This window comes from Canis aureus, chromosome 18 (genome assembly GCF_053574225.1).
Source record: "Canis aureus isolate CA01 chromosome 18, VMU_Caureus_v.1.0, whole genome shotgun sequence".
NCBI lineage: Eukaryota > Metazoa > Chordata > Mammalia > Carnivora > Canidae > Canis > Canis aureus.
Genome location: NC_135628.1, coordinates 20,856,461 through 20,870,471, shown reverse-complemented (window position 1 = coordinate 20,870,471; position 14,011 = coordinate 20,856,461).

Genomic DNA, 14,011 nt, shown 5'->3' with positions numbered 1-14,011 from the left:
TGCAGCTTTCAACTGGCTTTTTAATCTCGCTATACTTAATCACCAACAGATAGGCAAGACACACCAAAAAAAAAAAAAATCTCTAGTGTTAAAGTCAACTACCAAAATGAAGAGAAAAAAGCAAGGAGACTATGCATAGAGAAGAAAACCTCCAAAACACAAACAGGCTATCTTCTCTTATCACACCTTAGAAAGATATGAGAAGTTATTCCATCCATGAAAGAATAGAGTGATCTTTTTTGAAGATGGGGCATAAAAATGAGATCTTGGGAATTAAAAACCAAAAATCCATGGAGGAGTTGAGATATCTCCAAGAAAGGAGAGGAAGAAAATAGACTTTTTTAAATTGAGAAAAGATGAAATATGGAAAAGAATCAATCCAGGAAGTCTGAAGTTTGCTAACAGGAGCTCCAAAAAGAGACTGGAGAAAAATCACTGGAGAAATAATTTAAGAAATTTCTCAGCACTGAAATACATGTTTCCATAATGAAAAGATCCATGTAGTATCTAGCACAATGGATAAAAATGGTCCCATATCTATACGTATAAATCATTATCAAAGTTCAGAATCCTAGCACAAAGAAAAGATTTTAAAAGATCAGATCAAAAAACCCATAAGCACACAAGATTAAGAATCAAAATGGTATCAGACTTCTCAGTAACAATGGAAACTAGCAGACAATAAAGAAATGTCTTCAAAATTTTAAAATTTTAGACAAATGTGAAGGTAGAATAATGGCCTTCAGTAATTCAAGATCTTAAAAATGTTTCAGGAAGCTCTCAGAAGATGTGATCTATCAAAATAAGAATGTGAAATATGACAACGAAAGACATAAGATTTAGGAAACTAGGAAATCATACACAAAAGCCAAGCAAAGAGAATCCCCTGAGTCAGAGGGTAGCAAACTATAGCCCAAAGGCTGTGTCCACCCTCACACCTGTTTCTATATGGCCCAGGAGCTAAGAATGGTTTTTGCTTTTTAAAGTGGGTTTTTTTAAAAAGTCAAAAAAGGAATATTTTGTGACACATGAAAATTATATGAAATTCAAATTTTAGTGTCTGTAAATAAAGTTTTATTGGAAAAAGACACACTCATTCATATATTGTCTATGGCTACATTGTTTTATAATGCCAAAAGTGAGTAAATGTTCCCAAGACCACGTGGCCTAAGAAACCCAAAATAATTTTTATATATACAGAAAAAATTTACCTTGCCCAGTGAAGGAAGATCTCAGAATAATAGCTATACAGCAAACACAGACAGCAAATGGCCCAAACTAGAATGAATCAGAAGAGAGGTGGTCTCCAAAAAAATAGAATTAATAGAATTGCTGGAAAGTCTGAATTGAAAGGAGATTTGTATGACTTGGTTAGGACTGGGGGATAAAATTGTTTATAACTGCACAGAAAATCAAATGAAAAATAAGAGCATTACTAAATTATTTTTTAAAATAGTGGTACAGGATGAATAATTATTATAGTATACTACATGGTTCTACTGTGAATAGCATTTATATAGTCATAAGAATATAAGCAATGAACATTAAACAAAATTACAATGTAGTTATATGAGGAAAATGAGAAAACTAGAAATGTACCAGGCCAGAATAAGAATACTCATGACAAGAAGGAAAGAAAGATAAATTCTTATTTTCCACAATAGAAAGTGCCTAAAAAAAAAAAAAGTTAAGAAGTATCAGTATAAGAACATTTAGTGACATAGAGGTAGATACCAAGAAAAATGGCTCAAAGAGGTAAAAGTGATTTCCTCCAGTAATTGGAAGATAACGTTTTGATGGTCAAGAGGGAGGGATAGGCCTGTTGTTTATTAAAGTAAGGCTTGTAGAACTATTTAATTTTTTAAACTATATACACGTATAACCTTGATTTAAATAAAACTAAATTTGATACATAAGCCAAAAAAAAATTATCTAGATTTCTGATTGTATGGTATACTTCACCAGCTCTGTTTTTCAAATAATATTTATAACTGCACCTGATTTGAGAATTTTATTTATGTATTTATTTATTTTTTCATGAGAGACACACACAGAGAGAGGCAGAGACATAGGCAGAAGGAGATGCAGGCTCCTCGCGGGGAGCTGGATGAGGGACTCGATTCCGGATCCCAGGATCACACCCTGAGCTGAGCAAAAAGGCAGATGCTCAACCATTGGGCCACCCAGGCATCCCTATTTGAGAATTTTAAACTGTTTCAGAAATAAGAGATCTTACTTTACTTACCAACATAGAGTGGATAAATAAAAGTGAAGGCATTTCTAAAAACTATTTTTAGGGGTACCTGGGTGGCTCAGTCAGTTAAGCATCTGCCTTTGGCTCAGGTCATGATCTCACAGTCCTGGGATAGAGCCCGGTATCAGGCTCCCTGCTCAGTGGAGCATCTGCTTCTCCCTCTGCCCCTCTCCCTGCTTATGTTCATGCTCTCTTTCTTAAATATATAAAATATTTTTTAAACTATTTTTAAAGTACTCAAAATTCCTTTATGCTGCTCTACTCTAGGTCATTACTATGAAGAACAACTCATCTAAATACTAACCCTTTCACTTGATCACATAAAATTACTTAAAAGATCTAATGGAAGGGTGTTTATATTATGAAAGATAATATGGTAAGATAGTTAATGTAAGAATGAACTATCTTATTAAACAGGTTTTCCAAAGGAAAGTATGTGCTAAGTACTTCTGGTTTCTAAATATATATAATATAAATATATATATATATATATATATATATATATATATATATATATATATAATATAAACAAATACAAAATGAACACGCTAGTGTTACAATTACAAATAAATAAAACAATGAAAACTGCTAGTAACTAGACATGCAGTATATCCCAAATTTGTGTTTTCAGTAGTATCTTTCAAAGTGTCTTAAACCTGGCACCTATTTTTTAAATGTCCTAGATTTTAATGAATTGCATACAGGGCTTTTATTTGAGGATCTATACTAATATTTGACAACCAGTTTAAAACTGGCTTAATTTGCAATTTTATTCCCTAACACACCTACCTTGGTATTCTCTGTTTTTCAGTTTTAGCATTCTTCATCTAAATGATGATCAGTTGTAAAAAATGTTTTAAAAAATGATGATCAGTTTGTAGCAACTAGCTTTTCAGACAGGGAAATGGCTTACAAACTGTTCCCTTTTACATTCATTTTCTAAAGAGGAAAAAATGCTATTTAGTTTAATACTAACTGTATTTTAAAATTGTGCTTTGAAATTCATTTAGAAAATAACTTTGAAAAATCAGAATGGCTAGAAGTATTTACCTGCATCCCTAATTAGACTAGAATAGCTTTTTCTAAGAAGACTGTAGGCATTTTCCCCATTCTAAATGAAATGTAGCAATTGCTTCTCAAATCACCATCATGAGAGCATTATGCAATTTTATCTGTCTATATTCTATTTCTGCTTTATGTTGTTATATGGGAGCTGCACAGGAGTGTGTTTTCCATCACTGCAAAGGCCAGATAAAGTAGTTTAACTACTACATCAAATTGGGAATTATACATATAAATTGTCTGCTGCTGTCCATAGATTATGTCTGTAAAAGATAAAAGCATTTTTCTCCTTTTAGAGAGAACACTCCCATGCCTTCTTTACCTCATATATAAATTATCTTTTAAGGGACCAGGTGCAATGGGCAAAGAATTGGCTGTCTTCCCAACCCCGCTTTGAGTTTTGATTTCTAAATGTACTTGTCGAGTTAGGAATCACAGAAATGCAGAATTTAGAGTTTAAAGACAGCAACACAACTGTTTTCCTGCACCTTTTGCCTTAAGGGAGAGAAAAGGGTGGGGGATGGCACATGGGGAGAAGTTATCTGAATTGAAATGAACTTAATTGCTTTTCCTGTGGATCTCTCTCTGCCTAGACAGGTGGCTGTGAGAGTCCTCCATGTCCTCACTGTTCCAAGTCAATGAAAATATAAAAGAAATCTAGAATTTAGAAAGCAGGTTAAGTAAGCCATGCAGCTCCTCAGCTTTGGTCCAGACGCAGGATGAACACGATTCCATTGGAAGCATTTGTGTGATGTGATTAAATTATTAATATCCAACAGAACACTAGGGCAACAGTGGCCCATTCTTCTCAAACCAATTCAGAGTCAACCCCCAGAAGTATAGATCTACACTGAGCATGGGACCTTGGATATTGTTGACAGTCTACAAGTAGTGCTTTGTTGATACAGTTTTGAAATCTGAGAGAGGTCTGTTCCAGAGTACTGTTGGGAGGACAAGAATTTTCAAACTTTTAGCTAGGAAATGGCTAACAAGGAAGCAGGCTGGAATAGTCCACAGAGAAAAAGTAAAACCACACTCTGGTTTGTGCATTTGCCACCATTATCCCTTCTAGAATCCTATGTCCATCATGTTATAACCAATCAGAAGATGCTTTTTAGATTCTGCTTTATTTAAGGAAGCAGTGCAACCCCATGCATTTCCTTCTTTCTTTCCTTTTTTAGATTTTATTTATTCATTCAAGAGAGACACAGAGAGAGAGGCAGAGACATAGGCAGAGGGAGAAGCATGCTCCCTGTGGGGAGCCCAACATGGGACTCACTCCCAGGACCCCAGGATCACAACCTGAGCCAAAGGCAGATGCTCAAGCACTGAGCCACCCAGGCACCCCAGCCCCATGTATTTCTGATGGATTAAACTCAGGTCTATCTCCTGAAGTGATTTACACCATGATCTCTCAGAATACAACAGATTATTATCTGTTAGACATCAATCAAGCTGGAAGTTGAAGAAACACAGAGCTTCTGCATTTGTTGTTCCCTGACCCAAAAGACTCTTCATATGGCCAGCTTCTTATTCTGCAAGTCTTTGTTTGAATGCCATCTTCTTACAGATATCTATTGTCAATATTCCTCATAAAGTAGTTTCTTCGATTTCTATCTCTAGTTATTATGCATCACAGCACTCTGTTTCTCTCCTTCACGAAATTATTATAGCCATGATTATCTTAATTGCACAATTTTTTTTTAATCTCTTGTCTCTCTCTCTCTCCCACTGAAGGTTTCCCCACTGGAAACTTCTTGAAGTATTGTATTGACACGATGTAGCAGATATCCCAAACATAGAAGACGCCGAGTAACATTTATGAATGAATGAGTACTGAAGATTTCAAAGGGACTTGAACATTTAAACCTTTTATTTTTGATAAGTTTATCAATCAGCTCTTAACTATATTATTCAGCAATAACAAGCAACTCCAAAAAACTCTCAGGACTTAAGAGAAAAAGATTGTTTCTTGCTCACTTTTTACATGAGCTGCAGATTAGTTGTGGCTTTGCATCAGCGATCTTCATTCCAAGGCCCAGGCTGAGCTAGTAGCTCCTCTCTAGTTCATGCCCTGGGTCATCTCATTCTCATGGCAGAGGGAAAAGAGCAAGAGCTGTTGGATATGTATAGTGTGTCTTAAACTAGGATGTGGCACTTAAAGATTTCTTTGCTTATGGGAAGATGTTCTCTTTTAGTAAAAGTTACTGGGGAAAAAATAATACAGTTGATCACAATAAGATATTGCTCAGAAACTGTTACTAATACTTTGTAAACTAACTGCATTTATACTGCTGTCCATTCGCTCTTTATCCACTGGGTTTCTTGAATTACAAACAGTTTTATCAGAAATCTATTATATGATAAAAATTAAGACTTGTGGATGAGTGGTACTTTTATACTCTTCCCTTGCCTGATCATTCCTTTGCAATCCCAGGGTATTTCCTGGGTACTTAGAGGTCTTCAACCTGTTTGAGTCAAGGGCTTCAAACTAGAACTACAGTTCTATCAGTAACAGAGGAAGCTGAAGTGAGTTCGTGTCCCAGAAAATAGTTCTTCCCTAAAGTAAATGATGGAAATGAAGAGAGGTCATATCAAGCCTAAGGATATTTAGGGTGAAATTTAAGTAGTAAGTCTCATCTTATATACAATGTATTAACATGGGGCTCATTATTTAATCATACACTATTATGTGCTCAATATTAACTGCTAACTTAGGCATATTATCAACCTTTATTCTATAATTTCAATATTTACAACAGGTTCTTCTAAAAGTTTTCAGCAGTATATCAGTGAATTGTTGGGAATGCCTATTGAAGATGAAAGTTTTGAACTACTGTCTTAGCCAAGGTTACAAAGAAAATTAAACCAAAAACAACCCTCAACTGAGAGCTTCTATGTTGAATTTTTCTGACTTGAGACCTTTAACAATCTAGTATCATATGGAATTACACCCTGTAGTGTGCAGCAGATAGTACTTTCTGTAATTAACAAATTTTCTTTTAGAAATGATTTACAGTGTAAATCAACATTGCAAGGCTTTATGTGTATATTTTTGAAAACTGAAGGTATATGTGTGAATGGGCCAAAAAAATTTTTAATGTGAATTCTGTTTTTCTCCATATTATCAATCATGTCATCCAGAAAAGTGGGTATAGAACTTGAGATCAAAGTCTCTCCAGTTCTATAGACATCATCCAGAGAGGCCCAAGCCAAAGAGTGTGATTACCACCTCATTAAGAATTTCCCTGTTTATGCTTCTGGCCTCTTCCTAGACTTTATTCTCAGTTGCCTTATTATTTCCGTATAAATCTCAATTTTCCACATTTTGAGTCTTTTCTTTCCCCCCACCACTGAACCTGGCAAGTCTTCACTTCAGTTTAGACATCAAGGTTTATGGAAGACAATAAAAGCATGCATCCAGCATATGAACAAAATAGGCTCCTTTTTACAACGTTTTTCTTGTGAAATTAAAGAAATTTCTCAAGTTGCACATATGCAGATTTGTATACATTCCATGGGGGAACTCCAAAGAGAAACTATCACTTCACTAAGTTTCATTCTCCTCTGTATTTAAAACGTGCAAGGAAGGAAAGCAATGATATCCACAGGCATAAAAGAAAGGGCATCAGGTTCATATTCTGTTCCTCTTCTTTAGAGACAACTGCAACCATTCCTGATCACTTTAGCACCTGCTATGGTTCAATCAACTTCTCTAATAGTTGTGGAATGTGAAATGTCTACATGAGATTGTGGGAGACCTTTTTTTCTTCCTAGAGCTGCTACCAGATGCAAACAAGGTGATATGTCCCTGCATGCTACTGTTGCTAAACTGTGAGCCAAGTCAAGGAAAAAGAAAGACTGATTTAGATAATACATCTAAGATGCTTGTTGAGTGAAATGTCAAGTAGATTCATGTCCTGCCTTGTCCATCATCGGCCAATCAATGACACTTGAACCTGGGATGACCAGGTCAACTTGCTACCACTGCTACCAAGTAGAGAGGGAATGCATAGATCACCTCTCAGAATGACAATTACTATGTGGAGCTATGGTAATTCCACAAGCCCCAAGTCATTGTCCTGCTTAGCAAGAGGCTTCCTGTGCTCCCACAGCTAAATACCAGCTCACTCAGATCTTGACACAAGGGAAACAAAAAGGCCTTTGGGATATCAGCTCCCTGGTGACCCAGGTCTGATCAAAATTGAATTTCACTCTGCTTAGAACAAGTTTGAAAAAAAAAGAAAGAAAGAAAGAAAGAAAAAAGATTAAAGTAAATGAAACCTTTGAGTGAGCTGTGTTCTTTCTTTTGCATATAAATGAATATGAATACGGTCAATAGACAGACTTTTGCCGTCTTCCTCCCACTCCCACCCATCCCAGTGACATTTATTTTTTTAGTGACTCAGGCTAGACTGTCGTCATAAGAAATAAATCCATCATATTCCCGTTTGGGATCAATACTACATATTTACTGTTAATTTGTCATGCTTTCATATGTGTACTTGTCGTAGCCTGTAATCCTTAAATTTGCTCTGGAGATTTGGAGATTTCATCAAATCCCCCAGATCAAAAGCCTTAAAATTTTTGTTTGCATTTACATGCAAAGCTTACAAAGTTCTCCAGGGTAAATGGTGGTAAGAGCATTCTTCAAACCCTTGTTAATTGTTAACTGTCAAAGCCTGAGGGTGAAATCTCAGAGGTTTGTTTTAACAGGGGGAAAAAACATGACATTAATTTTAAGTTTTCTTAAAACTCAATGGTGAACATGAACAATATTTTTCTCATCAGCTCTCTTAAAATATAAATGTAATTGTTACTCAAAGCTAAAAGGGCATATAAAAACATCAATTTGTTTTTTCTCTCTGAAAGACGGATGTAGAGCCTGCCTGGAGGATCATAACTTGAGGTAAACTAAGTGGGAAAGCTGGTATTTTAGGTACATTATTTTAAATCACTCAAGTCCCCAAAGAAACTTTCCGTAACAGCTGTTACTTTGATCATCCAATACTGTTGAAAAATAATATGTAAAATTAGACTACTGTATATTTATCCTTAAAATTAGCAATGAGCTGAAAGACAGAGATATAAATAGCATTTTTAAATCAGCCTGTCTTACTGTAGAATGACTCAATTACCAGTGATACCATTCAAGACAACACTAAATCAACACCATGAAGAGACCTACGATTTCAGCATTTGAGATCAAGTATATCAGATACTGTATGAGTTTATTAAAATATCATTTACAAAAAGAATCAAAACTCACTTTGCCTGGCTGGTTTTCTAATTAACTATTTTCTAAAACCTCATCTAAATGATAAAAGACGAGAATTACTATAGGGAACTATATTATAAACATATAGGTGTTATATGAACACCTCTCAAAAATATTTAGACTTTTTAATGAGTCTAATATTAGAAGTCATGTACCATCTACAACCCCCCAAATGATCCTATGTCTGGCTAATGTTCTCTGTAAACTCAGGTTTCAGAATTGGCAGGATTTTCACAGCAACTGACATTTTCTGCCTTGAAATATTCAATGATAAAGATAGCTATACCGTTTCTTATCATCAGATCAAGCTACTTCAAAAATTAACACTACCAAAGAAGAAAAGCATAAAGACGATTTTTAAAATGCAAGTCTTGTTTTGTTTTGTCAACTAGTCTACCCAGAAACATTCCCTTCTATTCAGGAGATAATAAAAAGTGACAAAGAATTTTGCCTAGGTAGTTTACTTTCTACGATTTCCTGTATCTAATATGTACTACTTATCCTCATGTTTCCAATTTTATATTTCCTGAAGAGATTGAATCAGCGCAATTTCATGCCTGCAGATTTTTAGTTTCCAACACTCAACGACTCAATGATTGGTGACTGAAGGATACTAAATTATGCTTTTAGGGGGAATAACTGTCCAAAAGAAACGCATTTAGTGGTTCACTTTCTGCGTGAGCATTTGTCATTCACTTTCCTTATGTTTTCTTTGACTGTTTATTGCAATTAGTAGAAATACTTTTACCATTTCCGTTTGTTTTTCTCTGATTGGCCAGGGCTGTAACATTATTCCTGGAAATGCCAGTCAGGGGAATGAGAGCACTTCCAGGAATATAACCACAATGAAGTGATTTGGCCTAAATACAGGCATTTTAATTGAGTATGTGTAGGCACAGAACAATTCTTAAAAGCAGTGTGAATATTAGTCTTCTCAAACTCTATTTTCAAATTAAGATGCTAGTGAAAATTTACAAGCCTATTTCCTTAGCTCAATGACACCATTTCAACCCGCTGTGGGGTATGGAATGAGGGAGAAGTCATACACAAACTCTGAAAAGGCTAATAATTTTATTCTTTTCTTCCGGAATTTGCTATAACCCACATATACCTTTCTCTGAGGAAAGGTAACTACCTTGATTTAAATTTATAACAATGACAATAAGGAAATGCTTTCCACCATTTTGGATTCTTCAGGGCCAATGAGGCACTAAATCTGCTACTAGTGGTGGTGAGGAACCAAAATGTAAAGACAGACACTGTTCTGTACCTCCACATTTCAGTGACATTTAGGTGCATAACATAATCCTGTATAAAATCCAAATCACTGGAGTTTTAATAACTTAAGTACAATTTAGCTTCAGCATTAACTGAATTTTAATCTATTACAATCTTTGAAAATCAATTGTTTATCTAGAGCTACACTCAATCATACGAATACTTTAAAAACTGTTAAGTTATTAATACTTTAATAACTTCTATTTCCTAACTGCCTATTACAGTTGATGCAAGCAATAAAATGCTCCTCAAAACTTTGGTAATTGAGGGGCACCTGGGTGGCTCAGTCAGTTTAGTGGCCAACTCTTGATTTCAGCTCTAGTCTTGATCTCAGGGTGGTGAGATCCAGCCCCGCGCTGGGCATGGAGCCAGCTTAAGATTCTCTCTCTCCCTCTTCCTCTGCCCTACTCCCTGCTTGCTCTCTTTTACACTCTCTCTCTCAAAAAAAAGTTTTTTGATTGTTGACACTCTACAAAAATGTCTCTTTTTATTCTTTCATTTTAATGTATTTCTTGAGATGCTGTTTCTAATTGAGGGGCATCTGGCTGGCCCAGTCAGCAGAGCATGGGACTCTTGATCTTAGGGTCATGGGTTCAAGCCTTCCATTGGGGAGTAGACATTACTTAAAAAAATAATAATAAAAGGGAACACCTGGGTAGCTCAGCGGTTGAGCATCTGCCTTCAGCTCAGGCCATGATCCCGGGATCCAGGATCGAGCCCCGCATCAGATTCCTTGTGGGGAGCCTGCTTCTCCCTCTGCCTATGTCTCTACCTCTCTCCCTGTGTCTCTCATAAATAAATAAATAAAATCTTAAAAAATAATAATAAAATAAAAAATTTAAAAACAAAATCTAATCAAGATTATGACTCTCCTTTTACCACAGTGCCTGGGATCCTTCTTTGATCAACCATAGAATTTACCACAGGCTTTTAGGTCGCCCCTGAGTGCAAAGATTGCAAATAGTATTAAATATCAAGCACTCCAAAGTTTCACTCATAAAAATGCCCCAAGGGGTAATCAAATTAATTAGTTTTACTATCCTAAGCTAACAAAAGACAAATAAATAGGTCTTCCTTTCTGCTTACCCTGGGCACCTCAGCTCTCTATTTTGAACGGATCCCTCAGAACACCAAAAATGAAGATAAAGTAGCCATTGAGATGAAATCAAAGATATTTTTTCGCTCCAAGACCTCCCTTGAAACAATGTAAAATAACTCTTATCCTGAGAATGAAAACTAACTAACCACGCAGAGAAAAGCTGTTTTGCTCCTGTAGGTGTGCTTCAGTGAGGAATGCCCACAGTGGTACGGGAAGATAAGGACGAGAGGTCCCAGAGTGGGTGCTACCCAGCAATGGCTAATCTTGATAACTCAGAGCTGTGATGTCCTCTGCTCTGCACTGTGTTCACATCAATTTCTACAGAAGATCCATGTAACTGCTGTCTCACAGCCTTAAATTTTATGCTCACTACATGTATTCATGTATTAGTTTCCTCCTGCTGCTATAATAACTTACCACAAGTCAAGTCACTTAAAACAATATAAATTTATTCTCTTATGGGTCTGGAGGTCATAAATCTTAAATCAATTTCACTGGGCTAAAGTCAAGGTGTCAGCCAGGCTGGTTCCTTCTGGAGGCTCTGAGGAAGAATCCATTTCCTTGATTTTTCAGCTTTTAGAGGTCACTTGTATTCCTTGGGTTGTTGTCCCTTCCTCAATCTTCAGAGCACATCATTCCAGACTCTGCTTCTGTCATCACCATGTAGCATTCTCCCCATCCCCCCACACCTTCTCTGTTTCTTGCATTCCTCTGAAGGACCAGTGATTACGATGGGCTCACGTTGATAATCCAGGATAATCTCCTAATTAATTCAATCACATCTACGAAGTCCCTTTTTCTATATAAGGTTAGAGGCACAGGTTCATTCCCTGAGTTAGAGCATGGACATACCTGGGAACCTTTTTCAGTCTTCAACACTGGGTTAGGGGGGTCTGGACTAATGATGAGGCTGTGGAAGTGAGATGGACTCTCCCATTCATGTAGCTCTGAAGCCCTACCAACCACACATACATGGTTCCAAGTGTACAAGGGGCAGAGACTGAAATAGGCATTTTCTGTCTTCATAGTTCACAATAATACACAATGGTGTAAGAGAGCTGTATAGAAAAATAAGGCATATTTGAGCATAAATGAAACTCAGGTCACAGAGTATTTTATGTGGTACAATCAGTATAAAGTACAGATCAGAGACAAAAATGTAACTTTAAATAAGTGGCATTTTAAGCACAATGTCTACTAAAGGAAAAACTAATCTTGGGAGAAAAATGAGGTGTAGCTCTGATTATTTTAAGAATTAAATGAGACAATTTATGTAAGGCATTAAGCATAGTTTCTAAGAGTAAATCCTCAAACATGTTGATTACTATGATTTCTTCCAATACTTGAAATAAAAACTATTTTCTTCCTCTTAGCTTGCAATGATGAATCTACACAAAGTTTATTTCTTGTCAGGTAAGCACTTGTGTTACTACCCCCAAAGAGGGTGCTGACAGTGAGCTGAAGGAAATCTCACAAGACGGCCATCCCAGCAGACCACGATCTTCCCCAGCAGACCACCAGCACAATCTCTGACATGCTTTTCTTTCCTACGTTGACCTCCTTTCCCCGGGTTAAAGTTGAGTAGCCGGGCATCGGCTGCTACTTGGAAAAGTGCTGAGTGGCTGATGTGTGCTGTCAGCATTGTCCAAGGCCAGCCGGAGAATGTCCGTGTGGCTCCTTCCTTTCCGCTTGCATCTGGCAAAGGCTTACACTGTGATGCTTAGGAAGGTGGGAAGTGATGAAAATGCATAGCTCTTTCTAGCCAAATCATACACCCACTTCAAATATCATCTTCCCAATAGTTTGTTGAGCTAGTAGAAACAAGAATGAAAATGACAACAGGAAACCATCATCTGAAGGGAAGTCTAGTCATTGCAGACAAATTTCAGAGTCAGTCTGTGGGTTCCTTATTCTCCCACTAATTGACCTATAAAGGCTTAATGGCACTTATCTCCCATCTGTTTAAAAAAAGGGGGGTATTCATAATTATTAAATGAAAAATGCATTAAGGGACGCCTGGGTGGCTCAGTGGTTGAGCATCTGCTTTTGGCTCAGGGCGTGATCCCAGGATTCCGGGATCGAGTCCCACTCTCTGCAGGGAGCCTGCTTTTCCCTCTGCCTATGCCTCTGCCTCTCTCTGTGCTCTCATGGATAAATAAATAAAATCTTTTTTTTTTAAGATTTTATTTATTCATTCACGAGAGACACACACAGTGAGTGAGAGGGGAAGAGACACAGGCAGAGGGAGAAGCAGGCTCCATACAGGGAGCCCGATCCTGGGTCTCCAGGATCACGGCCTGAGCTGAAGACGGCGCTAAACCGCTGAGCCACCCGGGCTGCCCAATAAATAAAATCTTTAAAAATAAACTACATAAAAATGTACCTATATCAACAAGCAGGTAAATAGTAGGTGATCTACCTTTGGCATCCTCCTTTTGTCTTCCTGACCTGACACAGTTCAAATTCATCACTGAGCTTGGTGAACTTGACTCTCTCCTTCTCCTCTCACCACTTTGAACCCCCAAAAGTCTTCTGCCAAACTATTCGCTTTTCATTTTTTTTTTTTTATTTATGATAGTCAGAGAGAGAGAGACATAGTTTTATTTATGATAGTCACAGAGAGAGAGAGAGAGACATAAGCAGAAGGAGAAGCAGGCTCCATGCACAGGGAGCCCGACGTGGGATTCGATCCCGGGTCTCCAGGATCACGCCCCGGGCCAAAGGCAGGCGCCAAACCGCTGCGCCACCCAGGGATCCCCGCTTTTCATTTTTTTAAACCTCGTGATACTTTCCAGCAAAGGAAGGAAGAGGTAACCAACCCTCCAAGTGAAAATCATCCATCACTCTTCTTCTTCCAAAATCCTTTCTTTCTCTCTCAGCACTAACCTCTACTTCCTTATAATTCTGGCAGTCGAGTCCTTTGGTGCTCTGGTTTGCCTCTAGAACATTGCTTCTCTCCCTTGGTTTTAATGTGATTCTTTTTTATGGGAAATACAATATTGGCAGAATGAGGTGTTTTTTTGTGGTTTTCTTAATCCCA